The 17330-nt window shown below is 40.9% G+C and overlaps 1 protein-coding gene across 1 annotated transcript in view; it reads right to left on the reverse strand.

Annotated features, from left to right (window-relative positions):
- MNAT1 (MNAT1 component of CDK activating kinase) overlaps positions 1–17330 on the reverse strand; it is a 254207-nt gene that overhangs the window by 103972 nt on the left and 132905 nt on the right. The window lies entirely within an intron of this gene.

Here is a 17330-nt window from a genome sequence, read left to right on the forward strand (position 1 = left end):
ACACTTCAGGTTAATGATTCAGTCCTTTAGATCCAATAATGGAATGACACCATCAGTATGGTGCCGCTCCTTAACTGTCCAGTCAGCAAACTGGTAATTGTGGTGGCTAGCTTTAATTATAGTAAAGTAAAATGGGGCCACCTATTTATGTTCTATAGCAGAGGTGCCTGGATCAAAAGACTGCACAAACAGAACGATAAATAAAATAAATAAATAAATAAATAAATAAACACAAGTCAACTCATAGTAGTGTACTCAGTTGTTTCTCTGTTCAACTTGGAAATGAGGATCCATAGAAATAAATAGTCAAGTAACATTTGACCTGCTTTCCAGAAAATATTAATACCCAGAACCAAACTGTGCAACTGCACCGACTCACTCACTCCACTGCTTTGTGATAACAGTGCAACTGATCCCAGAACAGCTGGAGATAGAAACATTCCATGGCTTAACATGTAACTGAAAGCGGAGGGTATGGTAAGAGCTCTTGCCCTGCTTATAACTTTGCTGTGTCCCAATGAGGACAGCTCAAAGTCTTCCCTCACCTTTCTACTGCTGCCAACACCATCCAAAGCTTTGTTCATCCCTAGCGCCCTCCTTCATCTGCCATAGTGTGGCCAGTGATGATGCGACTCTCATGCTTGCGCGATTAGTTGCACTATCCGAGCACTAGGCTACACTATTAGCATCTTAATAATGCTAAGAGAACGTGAAATCATTTGACAGAAAAGGTATACAAAGTCTATTCTACTAAAAACCGTGCCTGCAAGCAAAATCTGGAGTCCTGATTTACTTTCACCATTTGAAGACACTAGGAATGCTACTCATGCCTGAAAAACTATAATAAAAAGGTAAACAGGGCCTACTTTAGGTTCTTTAACTACTATTTTCCTGCTGATTTTTTTCTATTATTCTTAATATAGTTAATTACATTTTTTTCTCTTTTTTTATCCGTTTTGTTTAAAGATAAGTTCACCTTTTGTAACATCTCACACCCATATTTAGGGTGTAACATGCTACGAACAGACTTCCCCTGTTGTGACAGCTATAGCGAGTGATCTTTTCCCACCACTAGCTGTCACAATTGAAAAAAAAAAAAAAACACGGCGTGCAGGGTTGCACCCACTGGAGTGAGATGGGGCTCAGGTAAGTAATTAGTGGGTGCTGGGGCAGCTGCTGCACACAGGTTTTTAATCTTCAGGCACAGAATGCATGAAGATAAAAAAAAATATTGGACTTTACAACGCCTCTAATAGGAGCAAGCTACACATAAGTGAAATACAATGTGGAAATGAATAATTTTATTAAATGATTTTACATTTGACTATAGATATGTTTTAATGAAAATGTGAGAAACAATAAATAATCATGGAACACTGGCATGTTTTTCAAACAAATGATTTTGTAAAAAAAAAAAAAAAAAAAAAAATATATATATATATATATATATATATATATATATATATATATATATATATATATATATATATATATATATTTTTTTTTTTTTTTTTTTTTAAATCTGCAAAATGACTGATTAGAATAAAAAAAATAAATCACTAACAAGTTTGAATACAAACATCAAATTTAAATACACCAACAAAACTGAAGCAATAACAAATCATGGAAAAATAGACAGTGCTTAAATGATGTTTGCAAAGCCCTTTGGAAAATGCGAGGCAATTAAGAGATTTAATCTCCCAACAGTAAATATTAGACGATACGTCTCCAAGCTGACTTGTTAATAACAATCAAAGAGCCCTACAAGCACCTCTGTGTCTAGTAATTACATTTTCAGGTAGTAAGAAAAAAAAAAACGATAAACTATATGCGAGATGTTTATGTACCAGAAAAGCAGAATATAAATAACCCTATTCACAAATTACAGTGTTGTGCTTCTGCATGCAACGCATTTACCCAGGGATCGTTGTCGACTGCAACGTCTGTTATAGAGAAGTTTGGTACCTTCTCACGATAAAGTAGAACAAGTCTATCACTCCCACTGGACCCACTTGAGGGCCCTCTTCTGTCAGCAGTGTCACAGTTTAAGGTGGATGTAAAAATTAAATACCGTGGGGTAATTGTTTCTACCTACCCCAGGGAATATAGCTCTCAAAATTTGTTACCTCTATTACAGAAATTCAGTTCCCGGGGTAAAGTGTAGTGTAAGCTGCCACTTTCTGTGGCTGGCCTTATGAATTTTTAACACCTTCCCACCTGGTCTATGACATCCTCCTAGTATCGCTGCCAACTGCTGGTACCATGTGATCAATATGACCAATTACAGCAGAACACATAACAATTGTACACAGTGAAAGGCTTTGTTACATGCCTTTCATTGTGTATTATTGTGATGATCTCTGTGAATGGTTACAGTCATCACATGGTATAGACAAGGCCAATAACAGCCTATCTGTACCACGCAATTACTTGTGCCAATCACAATAGTAAACACTGCATGAGTAGTTTTCGTGCAAAAAAAAATGGTTGCAACCATAGTGTGTTTAAAAAAAAAAAAAAAATGGTTACTATGGTAACACTGTATTTCTCTGGTCACTATATGAAAAAAAAAAAAATTATATATATATATATATATATATATATATATATATATATATATATAAATTGTGAAAAAGATAAAAAAAATTACCAAAAACTATTCTGTTTTATTTTTTATATTTCACATACTATCACCAGCTAGTGTCCCTGAACACTGCTACAGTTATATGATGACGCTGTACTGCACTGGTAACAGTATGTTAAAAAAAATATGTAATTTCTTACATATTCCAAAAAAAAAAGGTCACAAAAAATTACAACTTCAAAAAACTTGCCATGCCTTTTACTAAAATACATTGGACTGCCTACTTTCCAAAAAGGGGTCATATGGGAGATATTTGTACACTGACATTTTCATGCTTCAAGAAATTAGATGGTGTCAGTACATCAGGAATGATTTTCAGATGTACGGTATATATATATATATATATATATATATATATATATATATATATATATATATATATATATATATATATATATATCAGTTTGTGGACTCTATAACTTTCTCTATAACTTTCCTACAGACTAAATAATATAAACTGATTTGGGTTATTTTCACCAAAGAAATGAAGCAGTATACATTGTGGCCTAAATTTATGAAGATTATTTGTAAAATTTTACAACAGAAACTAAAACAAAATTCGCTTTTTCCCCCCACAATTTTCAGTCTTTTTCCATCTGTTTTGCAAAAAAAAAAAAAAAAAACACATACAAAAAAACCTGATGATTAAATACCACCGAAAGAAAGCTTTATTTCTGTGGAAAAATGTCATATGTTGCATTATGTTTGTTATTCAAAAATGTGACAGAGCTGAAATCTGAAAATTGGCCTGGTCAAGAAAGGGGTAAAAGTGCCTCAACTGATGTATTATCTACATAAACCGCTATACTCTAACCGTTTCATGATATGTGCAAAAATGTACCATAGTTAAATGATATATGCATTCAATTGGTAAGTTTTATAAAGTGACAAGTGCTTTTATGGACCAAAAATGGTAAACATTGAAATCTATAGCAATAAATCTATAAGCAATCAGGTCCTGGTGTAAATAATCAGTCCACATATACTGAAGAAAAGGAATTGGAAAATAAAGTGACAAGTGCTCTTCATCCATGCTTGCTTCATATATATACTAGTGCAGGTGCTCCATTCTGTGCTCCCCCTATGGCACCGCACTCACCAGAGAACTATCCCCTGGAGGGGTATATCTCATATTCACAGCTGTCTGCTGTATAACAGGACACAGATTCACGCTTGTGTATGTCTTTTCCGGTTATCTCTCATTTAAACTGTTTGGCCCTTCATCTAATTCATATTTGGAGAGAAATGACATCCCATAGCACAATACTGTTTTGATATTTTATTCCATTCAGAACGATCAGAATTGCACTTACATTTAATTAATGTTCAATAGGCATGAGATTCAGGAAGTCCAGGACGCTTATGCTGGCATTGTCAGGAGGAATATAAGACATTATTACATATTTTTTGGTCCTGCCATAAAATTGAGGGCTACGGGAGATAGGTCGAAGGATTATTCAAAAATTCTGTGATTATGAGGTCCCTGAGGATCCAATATTTTTCTTATTGCAGAACTCCAAATCTGTTAAACCTGTTAAGACATATAAAAATTCCATTCTGTGTCACCTCCTGAGCACAATGAAATCCTGCATCCCTCTTAATTGGAAATACTAACAACCACCTCCAGTGGGAATGTGGCTCAGGAAGGTAGAAGAGTTGAACCGAATGGAAGACCTGGTTTGGACAGATAGGCAGAAATGAGAGAACTATGAGAAAACATGGTATCTCTGGAACTCTTATCAACTCAGAGGAGGAAAGCATTCTCATTGATGGGAGTCCCGTTGGCTGAAGGAATGAATGTATCATGCCCTCTAATTTAGTTTGGCTCTGTGATGGAGTGCGCCCCTGTTTGCTATCCCCTGGGGGTTGGGGAGGGGGGAGAGAGGAGAGATTGATTTGCTATTTATTCATTCTATGGGAAGTTTTTGTATCTAAAAAGGACCTCAGGGGTCTGGGGTTAGGTCTTCCTAAGTTCATGACCGAGGTGAGAAAGTTACTATGGTGATGTGGACAGGGAAGCTGGTCAGCGTTGATGGAAAGACGGTTGGAGCTAAAAACAGGGCAATCTTAGAAGAAAACCTGTTAGAGTCTGCAAAAGACTTGAGACCGGGGCAGAGGTTTACCTTCCAGCAGGACAATGACCCAAAACATACAGCCAGAGCTACAATGGAATGTATTAGCTCAAAGCATATTCATGTTTTAGAATGGCCCAAAGTCCAGACCTAAATCCAATTGAGAATCTGTGGCAAGACCTGAAAATTGCTGTTCATAGACGTTCTCCATCCAATCTGACAGAACTTGAGCTATTTTGCAAAGGAAAATGGACACAACTTTTACTCTCTAGAGTGCAAAGCTGGTAGAGACATCCCCAAAAAGATTTGCAGCTATAACTGCAGCGAAAGGTGGTTCTACAAGGTATTGACTCAGGGGGGCTGAATACAAATGCACCCCACACTTTTCACATATTTATTTGAAAAAGATTTGAAGACCATTCATAATTTTCCTTCCACCTCACAACTATGTGCCACTTTGTGTTGGTCTATTAATAAAATTCCAATAAAATACATTTACGTTTTTTGGATGTAACATTACAAAATGTGGAGAATTTCAAGGGGTATAAATACTTTTTCAAGGCACTGTATGTACAGTACAGACAAGAGAGCCAAATGAGAAACCTGCTGTATTGAATCCTTTTAAGGTGTCAACAGCAAAACACAGCGCTCAAGGAATATCTGTCTTATTTTCAGGCAGATCATCCTTCTGGTCCTGACCTGATCCTTTACGGACTAGCAGATACCAATTGCTGCAACAGCTGGCTGAATAGCTGAACTGGCCAATGAAAAGGAAGCTTTAATAATGCCTCCAATTTCTTGTCAACAGGATCTTTCAAGCCCTCTGCGTTATCTACCGGACAAGTCAAGTTCTTGTTTAAGGAAGACACTTCTGTATCTACGGCTGCCTGCCATGCTCCACTTTAACAAACTTGTCAACCATGGGATATAAAACGGAAAACCTCTTAAGAGGAACAAAATCCCGTCAGGATGTTCCCAATCAGCATACACTGCCTGTTCTAGCAGGGGGAGTAGGAGGAAAGCCTGTGTGGCCTTGTAGAGACCTCAGGGATCCCAAGAGGACCAGGGGGGCTCAGTCACCTCTGCAAGGGGCAACTTAAAGGCAGAATGAACCATTTAGGTCAGAGTCAGGATGAAAAGCTTCTGCAACTGAGAGGCAGACATCAACTGGATATCTTCTTGTCCAGATTGCTCGGAAGCAGACTCATCCGCCAGGCCCTCCACAGAATCCTGAGCTTTTAGCTCTTCCCCATCCTCAACCCAATCCTGCTCCAAACTAGGAGACTCCAGGGAGGGGGATCTGTCACGCTTCTTGTCATCCAGCGGGATCCTGCCAGCAATCCTGTGCTCTAACCCAGCTAGGGTCGAGGACAGTTCATCCTTGTGATAAAGGGTGAAGCAGGAGCATTCACTGTAGGCACAAAACCAGATAGGCACAGGGGCTCAGATTGCCCGAAAGCCTCTGGTCCTTCAGGCGATACAACACTAGGGATACGACTAGGTTCATCAGGCACTACTGACGACATAGGTGTGCCCTTGCCTGTAGTGTTAGTCCCACTCCTCTTTTTTGAAGACATTTACTAGCCACAAAAAGAGTACTTGGATGTAGTATTAAAACACCTCAGAAGGGAGACCCTTTAATAGGGCTCACGAGCCCTTATGCAACAATCCTGCTAAGGACCTTAGCCTGCCAAGCTACACTTGGTGACTCACATGACCCATCAGTTAAGGAGACCCTTTAATAGGGCTCACAAGTGCTTGTTCAGAGTCTGCTCTTTGTCCCAAAGCTGCCTTCTGGAAGCACTGCATGCTTGGCATAGACAGCTTAAATAAGCTGGCTGTTCACAGAAATGTTCTGTGCATGCGTGTGGTCCTGGCAAACGGGCATGGCTGTATTCGCGAACGACGCAAATCTTCCAGCGGTGCTTTTGTGAATGCTTGTGCGCCGTGGCCGCCAAACAACAACTGCTGAGCACAGCGGCACTCTTGCAAACGCAAGTGCGCCATGGCGAACCAAGGAGAAACGGTGCCCCATCATATGCCATCATACAGGTAAAAACCAGCCAGACACAAGCAAAAAAGGTACACTTTGCAAACACCCACAGCTAGCCCAAAACTCCCCGTATGGTCACTGCACACAGGTGTCCGGCCTCTAGATAACTTGACTGATTGTTACTGCAATCACTGGGACACTCCAAAAATAAATTAGTAAAGGGGTTTCACTTAACCGTCCAGGTGCAGGGCAGAATAGAAACTAAAAGCCCAAAACTTCACCCATCACAGTGGGTTCCTGACAATTGAGGACCTTCAAGGATTGGGTACCCTTTTCATATTTAGGGTCCACTCCCCTGGCCCTGTACAGCACCCTGCAGGAATGCCTTAGCGTTATGGTGTCCAGGATTCCACTTCACAGGGTCCAGTGCCAGGAGGCTGCATTACAAGCAAAACCTTGCAGGATCTTGAGTCTTCTTTGCAATGCTCGGGTACCATTTATCAAAGCATATAAAGCCTGTGTCAAATGGATCCAATTGGTCAATCCCTTGATTAACTTAAGAACAGTTTGTGAGACCTGGAGCTCAAACAATCGTGCCATCAACCTTGCAGACACTGGTAAAAAACTGAAGGGCTTCCTGTGTGGGAGGAGTTATATAGGGGATCACTTCCTGTCTAAAGACCTTTGGTCTACCAGTGACCATTCACCTGGAGATGGAGTATAACCCAGCAGGTAATGAATATTATCCTGACTTTGTTTCCCATGATGTATGAAAAAGAAATATCATTTTCGCTTTTGAGTTTAATACTGCTTTAAGAAGTGGTTTTGTATGCCTGAGCCTTTGCCTGGTTTTATATGCCTGTTAATAAAGAGTAATCTTTCTATACCAGGTCTTAGAGACAAGAGTAGTTGATAAGAGTGTTCATAACCCCTGTAACTTAAAGTGATTTTAAGGGCACAAGGTTTTTTACCTTCATGCATTCTAGGCATGAAGGTAAAAAAGCCTTCTCTGTGCAGCAGCCCCCCCCCCCCCCCCCTCCAATACATACCTGAGCTCCCTCTCGATCCATTGATGTCCATAATAGCCTTGGCTCTCCAGGTACTTGCACTCCTGACTGGCTTTTAGCAGCAGTGGGAGCCAATGGCAATCACAGGCAGTGAGCCAATCAGGAGAGGGAGGGGGCGGGATGAATGGACACACAGAACCATGGCTCAGGAGCATGCCTGCTTGGGGGCACGTGGCAGGAGGGAGGGGCCAGGAGCACCAACGTGGGACCCTAAAAGAGGATCGGAGCTGCTCTGTGTAAAACCACTGCACAGAGCAGGCAAGTATGACAGGTTTCTTATTTTAACAACTTGCCACCCGCCAATAGTCAAATGACGGCAGCAAAGTGGTTTCAAAATCCTGACCGAATGTCATAGGACGGGGGCGAGCATCGCGGCAATCGTTGTTGCGGGGTGTCAGTCTGACACCTTAAAACTACGATCTCGGTAAGGAGTCTCCGACGGAGACTCTTTACCACGTGATCAGTCGCGTCCAATCGCAGCTGATCACAGTGTAAATAGGAAGAGCCGGTGATCGTCTTTTCCTCACTCGCGTCTGTCAGACGTGAGTAGAGGAGAGACGATCGGCTGCTCCTCTGACAGGGGGAGTCTGTGCTGATCGATTATCAGCACGCCCCCCCCCCCCCCGAGGATGCCCACACTGGACCACCAGGGACGCCACCAGACCACCAGGGATGCCCAGCACCAGCTATGCCACCCTAGACCACCAAGGATGCCAGTCAGTGCCCACAATGGATGCCAATCAGTGCCCACAATGGGCATCACTGATTGGCATGCATTGTTTGGCACTGATTGGCATCCATCAGTACAAAACAATGCAATACAATGTCGCTTATCAGTGCCCATCCGTGCCACCTATCAGTGCCCATTCGTGCCAGCTATCAGTGCCAATTTGTGCCACCTGTGTCCATCCGTGTCACCCAGTGCCACCTATCAGTGCCCATCAGTGCCACCTCATCAGTGCCACTTCATTGGTGCCAGCTCATGAGTGCCGCCTTATCAGTGCCCGTCAGTGCAGCCGCATCAGTGAAGAAGAATTATTTACAAAGTTTTGAAATGGAAACAAATAAACATTTTTTTTCAAAATTGTTTAGCAAAAAATGAAAGCCGTAAAGTTGATCAAATACCACCAAAAGAAAGCTCTATTTATGGGGACAAAAATGATAAAAATTTCATTTGGGTACAGTGTAGCATGACCGCGCAATTGTCATTCAAAGTGCGACAGCGCTGAAAGCACAAAATTGGTCAGGGCAGGAAGGTGTTTAAGTGCCGGTATTGATGTGGTTAATACAATAAAAATGTATCCTTACAATCACTTTATTTGCATCTTCCCTACTGACTAAACAAAATGGCAAATATTCACTAAAATCTCTCCATTTTCACTTACATTTCAGGAAAATAAAAACTATTTAAATTCTCGAATCCTTAATCATGGAAAAATAGGGATGTTTTTCTGGTCATTTTATTTTGGGAAATACCTGTGTACTAGGTTCCTGTGTACTCCCTTGCCTGTTAAACTGGCCATACACTATTCAAATTTTGCCTTTTTCCTGATGAACCAGCCAAAATTTGCTAAGTGGATGGCCCTGTCAGCCCCCTCCCACTCAACTTCTTTTGACTGAAATTTTTCAACCGGACAGGGGAAGCATCAAATTAGAGGAATCCACTGTGTGGGTATTACAAGAAAAAAAAAATCTATATTCTCCCATGATCAAGAATGAAAGAAATTGATAGTTTTCATTTTTCTGAAACTTCAGTAAAAATGGAGAGAATACAAGGCACAGTGGGAGATTTGTCCGTCTGCATGGTATAGCATGGATGGAGCAATCTGTTTGATTTTATATTTATTTTTCAACACACAGTTTGAGCAGTGCATGGGCCAGCCTCACACAACGAATATAAGGTGTTCCAAATTCCACTTTGATCTGAAAGCAAATACTAAAGTAATAAGACGACAATACCATGGAAGTGATATGCGTTTCCAAGCATCATTGAATATGCTGTGTTTATGTGTATCTGACATGACAGATTATCTAATCGGCTCTGATGAAGGTGCAGAGCATGGCTGGACCAGAAGCCTGCAGGGGGCACTCAATCACCAGTCTACCTCAATGACATCATAAGATTCAATGTCAGATTTAGGCAACGTATACATTAGAAACAAGAGAAAACCAGGGAGGTCACATACACAACAAATCCAGCCAAGTCTAGGAAGAGGGGAAAGAAAGAATGCTGCAATTCATGCAGCTTTACAATCTGCTGGCTTTATAGTGAAAAACAAAATGTAAAAAGTGTTTGTACAGCCAATATTTTATTTCATATTAATAGAATAGGGAAGAATAGAACCTCTGCCTAGTCCTTATTTATTATGGTGTTCCCGCTAGGTAGACTCACTTTGTCGACCATTGTCATCGAGACAGAAACCATCACATGGCCAGAACTGAATAGGAATCAGATTGTGTTTTTTTTCACATACAGATGTAGTGATGACATATTATATGCCACTTTGGAGAATATATGTTTACCATTTGTATCAGGTCTTTCGGCAATAGAGCCCAAAATCCAATATCCCTGACACAAGCACATACCGTATATATACTATTCTCACAGCTCCACAGCTATGGCAATGACAACATTTAGAGGCCGGTTTAAATGGCAAGTAGTAAATGTGGTGTGCAATGCATTTTTTTTTAAACACATAGAAGATTCCCCTGCAACATTTGAAGACATTCGTTCGTTCCTCAGTGGGAAAATGGTGCTACTGAACTACCTACACCAGTTATACTCTAACAACACTGATGCATTTTAAAAAAAGCTTTAAAGGTCTGGAAGTAGCAAGACCAACTCCCACCCCAACTCCACAAAATCTTATACTCATTTGTCCATTCGTTCTCCAGATGCAGGTTATGCTGGGGAGCCGTATGGCTCTGGAAGGGGCATGGACAGATAACTAAGATCTTTGGTGGGTAATTTAAAGTGACTGTAAAGGTGTATATTTCTTATTTTCTTAAAAATAACAAACATGTTATACTTGCCTGCTCTGTGCAATGGTTTTGCACAGGGCAGTCCTGGGCCTCCTCTTCTTGGGTCCACATCCGATGGCTACTACTGCCCTCTGAGTGCCCCCATAGCAGGCAGCTTACTATGGGTGCACTTTGTATTGGCTCAGCCCAATAGCTCCCCCTGCTCTCAATCAGTGAGGAGGGAGAGGGAGAGCAGCGTCACTGCTCTCGGGACACAACGCTGGATCGAGATCGAGCTCAGGAAAGTATTTGGGGGTGAGCCCCACATTAAAGGTTTTTTTTACCTTAAAAGGCAAAAAACTTTTGTTTTTTAGTTTAAGATATAGTTAAGATGAATTAGAACACCTATTAGTAATGGTGCACCGAATGGAAATTTTAGTGCCAAAACCAAAAATGCAGGATGCACTTTGTCGAAAACCTAAAATGAGTTTTTTAAAAATATTTATATTTTTATATATAATTGTATTATATTTGACTTTAATACCATCAATTTAAATATGAATTTATTTTTGGCCATTATTAGCACCTTTAGTGCAAGAAAGGTCAATGAAATATGTAGTCTGCCGTTTATAACCATCTCTTATATCATGTTTGCAATCTCTTACTTAAACATACTGCTAATAGTATTGGCAAAATTTCCATTCGGTGCACCTCTAGCAGACATGACAGATAAAGAGATGTGCCCAGACGGTGCAGTCTGCCTGTGCCCAGAAGGTGCAGCCTCACCAGTGCCCCTGGATGCAGCCCGCGTGTGCCCGAATCAGAGCAGCGATCTCCATGCGTCAATGAGCTGGATTTAAATTGCCCTGGTCGCCGTAACAATGTCCCGCTTCCTGTGATCACGTCACACTGATTCAATGTCCCGCTATTAAATCAGTGTGCCGTCTAGGAGGCGGTACATTGTTACTGCAGCCCGTGCACTTCAGCTCCGTAACACGTGGAGATCACTGCTTTGTGAGAGAGAGGAGAGGAGGATGAAGGGGAGCCCGGGGCAGACCCCGCCCACTTTTTGACTTCCATTATCAGCATTTTTTGTTTCAGTTCACTACTACCTATGAGTTCTTTACTTCAGGTCTGTGCCCCCATTAGGGAGACCACCCCCCTCTATTTGTCCTGTTTACCACTATCATCAAAAGTGAAAGTAAATGAAAATTTGGGTTGTCCCCAGAAGAGTAATAAAGGGTAAACCTTTCAATGGAGACTAGTTGTGGTGACCTGGGGCCCCCCCAAGGAATTCCCTTAATTTGCAGGGATTTTCCCTCACTTACTGTTTTGACTATGGGACAGGAATTAAAGGTAAATCTCCCTAATGGAACACAGATGGCAAAAAATAAACTGACAGGGGTTCTAACCCTACCTTATTCTATCCAAAAATTGAAAAAAAGTTTTGTCTAGAGTTCTACTTTAATGCAGAGAATATCTTAATGCAGAGCCTTTAGCCTTTACAACCACTTTAAAAGGATAACTATACAAACGTACAGCTTAATATTCTCTCCTGGCTCATTTACTAGCACTTTTACAAACATACATTTATTGGACTGGATTTTTATTATTGGATTCTTATTGTTTAGAAAAGATGTAATTATTATATTATTATATAGGATTTATATAGCCCCAACAGTTTACTCAGAACTTTACAATGTAGAGGGGGGCAGTACAATTACAAGATAGTTCAATACAGAAGGAATAATCAAGATCTGTCAACATGAACAAGTCCTAACATTAGTTAGACATACAGTGCCTTGCGAAAGTATTCAGCCCCCTTGAACTTTTCAACCTTTTGCCACATTTCAGGCTTCAAACATAAAGATATAAAATTTTTATTTTTTGTGAAGAATCACCAACAAGTGGGACACAAATGTGAAGTGGAACGAAATCTATTGGATATTTTAAACTTTTTTAGCAAATAAAAAACTGAAAAGTGGTGCGTGCAAAATTATTCAGCCCCTTTACTTTCAGTGCAGCAAACTCACTCCAGAAGTTCAGCGAGGATCTCTAAATGATCCAATGTTGTCCTAAATGACTGATGGTGATCAATAGAATCCACCTGTGTGTAATCAAGTCTCTGTATAAATGCACCTGCTCTGTGATAGTCTCAGGGTTCTGTTGAAAGCGCAGAGAGCATCATGAAGACCAAGGAACACACCAGGTAGGTCCGTAATACTGTTGTGGAGAAGTTTAAAGCCGGATTTGGATACAAAAAGATTTCCCAAGCTTTAAACATCCCAAGGAGCACTGTGCAAGCGATCATTTTGAAATGGAAGGAGTATCAGACCACTGCAAATCTACCAAGACCTGGCCGTACCTCTAAACTTTCAGCTCAGACAAGGAGAAGACTGATCAGAGATGCAGCCAAGAGGCCCATGATCACTCTGGATGAACTGCAGAGAACTACAGCTGAGGTGGGAGAGTCTGTCCATAGGACAACAATCAGTCGTACACTGCACAAATCTGGCCTTTATGGAAGAGTGGCAAGAAGAAAGCCATTTCTCAAAGATATCCATAAAAAGTCTCGTCTAAAGTTTGCCACAAGCCACCTGGGAGACACACCAAACATGTGGAAGAAGGTGCTCTGGTCAGATGAAACCAAAATCGAACTTTTTGCCCACAATGCAAAACGATATGTTTGGCGTAAAAGCAACACAGCTCATCACCCTCAACACACCATCCCCACTGTCAAACATGGTGGTGGCAGCATCATGGTTTGGGCCTGCTCTTCTTCAGCAGGGACAGGGAAGATGGTTAAATTTGAGGGGAAGATGGATGCAGCCAAATACAGGACCATTCTGGATGAAAACCTGTTGGAGTCTGCAAAAGACCTGAAACTGGGACGGAGATTTATCTTCCAACAAGACAATGATCCCAAACATACAGCAAAATCTACAAAAGAATGGTTCACAAATAAACGTATCCAGGTGTTAGAATGGCCAAGTCAAAGTCCAGACCTGAATCCAATCGAGAATCTGTGGAAAGAGCTGAAAATTGCTGTTCACAAACGCTCTCCATCCAACCTCACTGAGCTCGAGCTGTTTTGCAAGGAAGAATGGGCAAGAATTTCAGTCTCTCGATGTGCAAAACTGATAGAGACATACCCCAAGCGACTTGCAGCTGTAATCGCAGCAAAAGGTGGCTCTACAAAGTATTACGCAAGGGGGCCGAATAATTTTGCACGCCCCACTTTTCATTTTTTTTATTAGTTAAAAAAGTTTCAAAAATCCAATAGATTTCGTTCCACTTCACAATTGCGTCCCACTTGTTGGTGATTCTTCACAAAAAATAAAAATGTTATATCTTTATGTTTGAAACCTGAAATGTGGCAAAAGGTTGAAAAGTTCAAGGGGGCCGAATACTTTCGCAAGGCACTGTACCTGTAGATCCAAGAAATATCTCCTAAACCTATACGGTTTAGGAGATATTTGCCCGAAGACGGGCACCGCTGTCTACGGCGCATGTGCCGTAGACAGCGGCGCGCAAGGGCACTGAGCGTGGAGTGACGTCATCGCGGCTTCCCCGAATGACAGCGGCGGAGCTGCGAGACCCCACTGAGAAGATGGATGCGCCGGACTACAGGGGACAGCGGTGACTTCGCTGGCTCCTGTGTCGGGTAAGTGACACATAATGGACTACTATGTGTTGCATAGTAGTCCATTATGCTTTGCCTTTGCAGGGAATGAAAGAGGAAGTAAACTCATCAGGGTTTACTTCCTCTTTAAGCTTTGCACTTGATAATGTCATTATATGTGGGTGGAAATGGTGGGAGGGGTTTTGGGGTGTATATGTTGCTCTGTTTCACTTCACAGTTGTCCTGAGGAAGATGAGCTTGTGCCTTGTCAAAAATCAGAAATAAACCTCATCACAGAGGGTCATAGGCATGCACAGGGGGCATGCCAGGTGTCCCTAGGCACACCCTAATCACTACTTGTGGTGCTGATTCCCCCTACTGCCCGGACTTCAGGAGACAAATGTTTTGTACATATTTGCATAAAAAAAAAAAAAAGTGGCCAGCTCAGTATTGCAGTAAGCAGAACAAGTAGGGAGGGTCAAGTATTTGTTAGTCAAATCTCCAGCAAACAAAGATTCTGGGCTGCTTCTGCTGCTTAAAATTCACATAGGGAAATAATGCAGGTACTGCCTAGGCAACAGTAGTATTAGTTTTCATCTGCTCAATGTAACTGCTTGGCTCAGCACTGAGCAGAATTGCATTGATTTTTCTACTGGCCCGGCTCTTAAAAAAAGGCAAACCAATAAAGTCCAGCACAACTTATTTCTGAATTTAATGAGCCTCATCCAGAGGAAGGAAGCCTTGTGCTCAGAGACTTGTAACGTAATTACACTGCCACTTTTACTGGCTCCAAACAAACAAAAAACTCAGCATTTTAAAAAGTCATTTCATAGTGCCAAATAGTCTTCATGTTAAAAAGGTTCATTTTATATCTTCTGAAGACCAGAAGTAAGGTTTTCTAGACTAAAATGCAGGGCACCTTTTTATGTACTGTGAGCATTGCCACAGGCCCCCTTTACCCACAGGATGAGCAAAAACATACATATATAAATGTTTAGTTAGAGAGGAGTACCATACATGTACTGTACATAACTGCATAGTAATGCGTAAGCCCCCTTGTGATGGCAATAATGTTACATATGCTTAAATTTTTTTTAAATAAACGTACCGGTAATCAAATAAGAAATACAAAAAGATTTTAACCTCCACACACAAATGTGCAAAGGATGGGCATGAATACGTAAATTACTTTTTTTTTTAACATACTGTATATTAAGTATTGCTGTGCATGATAAAAGTGTGAGGAATGATTCTAAGGCAATCATTCATCAATAACTTCAAACTGAGCTGTAAAGGTTTAAAAAGAATGATCTATGGACAATTTGGGGATTTTATTTTATAAATTTTTTTATTTTTTTGCGTCATTTTACAGGCACACATTATTTTATATTCAGGTATCTATTTCATAGTTTCATAGTTAGTAAGGTTGAATAAAGACACCAGTCCATCCAGTTCAACCTGAGTGAGTGTCTACCCCTATCCCTGTACATTGCACACTCACATTGGTCCCTACCCTCAAGGAGCCCATAATCTAAGGTCCCCATTCATATACTAGGGACAATTTTGGACAGAAGCCAATTAACCTACCTGCATGTCTTTGGAGTGTGGGAGGAAACCGGAGTACCCAGAGGAAACCCACACAGGCACAGGGAGAACATGCAAACTCCAGGCAGGTAGTGTCGTGGTTGGAATTTGAACCAGCGACCCTTTTTACTACTAGGTGAGAGTGCTAACCACTACACCACTGTGCCGCCCAAAAAACAGGTATTTCTTTAACAATGTCATATTTTAAGACTTTCCAAACCAATTGGAAATTATATTAGGTTTGTGTAAACTAAAATCAGTTTATTTTGTGCTAAAAATGTAGGTTTGATAAACTGTTATGCAAGTATCACGCAATTGTAAAATTGCAACTACTATCTCTTTATTCAAAGTAAAGTCGTTTTCAAGCCATAAATGTGGATTTGAACATGTGTACAAAATAGTAAAAAATTGGTCAGAGAATGGGTAGAACTACCCAGAACTAATAATTAAAACCCTCTCTCATATCTCTGGGACGTCAAGAATGTTCACGTTGCCAGATCCATCACATAACAAGGGAGCCCTACTCTGCCTGCTGGAATTTTGATTTACTGTAATGGAAGGTGCAAGGAGATGAAACACCCAGAACTCACTGTGGAGGGGACAAAGCCGAGAGCTATGGTGGGTAGATGTTGCTGCTGGGCAGTCCAGAAGATACAGCTGTGTCTTATGAAACCAACCACTGTATAACTATTTTATCAGTTTGGGGGACTAACTCTTTAATAAGGATAAAGGTCAGGGTTCTATGTAGGCCATTTGAGTCCCTCAACACCAAACCCATCAAACTATGTCTTTATGGACCTGGCTTCATGCACAGGGACACAATAATACTTGAGCAGAGACCACTGAAAACGTTTGCCACAAGGTTGGAAACGCAAAATTGTCCAATGTGTTTGTTTGCTAGGGATTATAAGTGGAAACACCTAAAATTCAATAATTTAAAGGGATGCCTCCTACTATTGGCCATATAGACAAATATGATGGCCAGGTGTCCACAATTTTGGAAACACATTTTGACACACTTTGTTATGCATGCCGTTTACACCCATCGGCCTCTTTTGAATTTTTGCTACTGTACCTACTAAAGCAGGGGTCTCAAACTCAAATTGGCAGAGGGCCACATGACAAGTTTGTCATATCCCATGGGGGCCGCATGCAAACTTTAAAAGCTTCAAAAACAATAAAAACTATACCAGTAATAATATACTATACTATACCCAGCACTGGTGTCAGCAGACACATTATTAAACCCAGCACTGATGTCAGAAAATGCATTAATAAACCCAGCATTACCCCCACACTCCATAAATACCCCCCACACTCCATAAATACCCCAATACCCCCCACACTGCATAAATACCCTCTACACTGCAAAAATACCCCCACACTG

This window comes from Lithobates pipiens, unplaced genomic scaffold (genome assembly GCF_037356315.1).
Source record: "Lithobates pipiens isolate NorthernLeopardFrog02 unplaced genomic scaffold, aLitPip1_a1.2 Scaffold_30, whole genome shotgun sequence".
Taxonomy (NCBI): Eukaryota; Metazoa; Chordata; class Amphibia; order Anura; family Ranidae; genus Lithobates; species Lithobates pipiens.